This window comes from Uloborus diversus, chromosome 2 (genome assembly GCF_026930045.1).
Source record: "Uloborus diversus isolate 005 chromosome 2, Udiv.v.3.1, whole genome shotgun sequence".
Taxonomy (NCBI): Eukaryota; Metazoa; Arthropoda; class Arachnida; order Araneae; family Uloboridae; genus Uloborus; species Uloborus diversus.
Genome location: NC_072732.1, coordinates 219,133,561 through 219,134,969, shown reverse-complemented (window position 1 = coordinate 219,134,969; position 1,409 = coordinate 219,133,561).

Here is a 1,409-nt window from a genome sequence, read left to right as displayed (position 1 = left end):
TAAATTTTTGGAGTGAAGCAGTAATTTTCTGAAAAAAAATACACTGACTTATTAATTGTTTAGCAATATCTGAGTCAAATGACGGTAACTATTTTCAAAACATAACCTATTCATTACTTCACGCAATTTTCAATTCAATGGAACAACTCTTATTACACAATATCATATTTATTGTATCTAATTCTGACGAAAAAATCAAATTATACTTGCTGGGAATGTTCTATGTTTACTTTTAATATTAAGATTTCATTCTATCGTTAAAAGTCGAACAAATTATTAATCAAGCATTCGAAACTACTTTTTTATATAATGCGTGTTGCTTGTTTTCTACACTTTATTTTGGCTTCTAATTATTATTATTTTTTTTTTGTAGACATAGGATAAAAGAGCGTTTAATTACAGTACTTTTAACAATTTTGGAAAAGATTTTTCTAAATTGGTAAATTTGAAAATATTGCTATTTGCCAAACAATAACTAATGAAATTTTAGAACGCTTTATAGCTTTAATAACGCTTTATAATTTTTTTGCTACCGGGCTGTTCATAAATGTTGAGACGCATTTTTGTCTCAACTTATGTATCTTTATTATTATTCATGTTATTTATTATTATGTTAGAGACAGTTTACTCAAGAATGTCACATTTTAAATAATACAACAAAAAATAAGTTATCTCCAATTGTTTTTTTTTTATTTATGTAAGGTTAATTCTGAGAGATATTGATTATTATGTGCAAAATAAAATATTTGAGTGGACAACATTAAGCGCATACTCATATTTTATCTGTTTAAAATCTAGGGTCAAAATACCTGCTCCATGGTTCTAGGTACATTATTGAGAGTCCCTCGGCTTTAGTGTTAATATTTACATTTTTATCTTTTTAGGATAAACGTACAAAAATTGAACTATGTGCAAAAGCTGGGGAAGATTTTGCAAAGTTATTTTATAAGACGATGGATGAAAAGCGACACGTAAGCAAATATTTTTATCTTTGATTGTATAATGTAAGACATAATTTTGAATTGAAATTGATTATATTTTAATTACTTTTCTGTTGAAGGCATGTCATGTGGCAATTTTTTTTAGCAATTTCTGTTTTTTTTTTCATAGGTTGCAAACTAAAACTTTCATAGTTCACGATAGGCAAAATTTCAATTTCTAAATTCTAGGGTTGTAGATATCAGCAATCGGTCTTTATCTTCAGAAAAGGCATATTCCAATTCAAAATTCAAGAATATTTTTTTCCATGCTAATAAAGGTGCAAACAACATTGAAGGGAAATTACAGGAATATCGTAATTACACTATTTTTAAAGACTTGAAAGAGCGATCTCCGAGACCTCACCTCTTCTGTTATGTCCCACTTTTTCACCTCCCATGTTACAGGTTAATGTTGGGGACAGACATTTC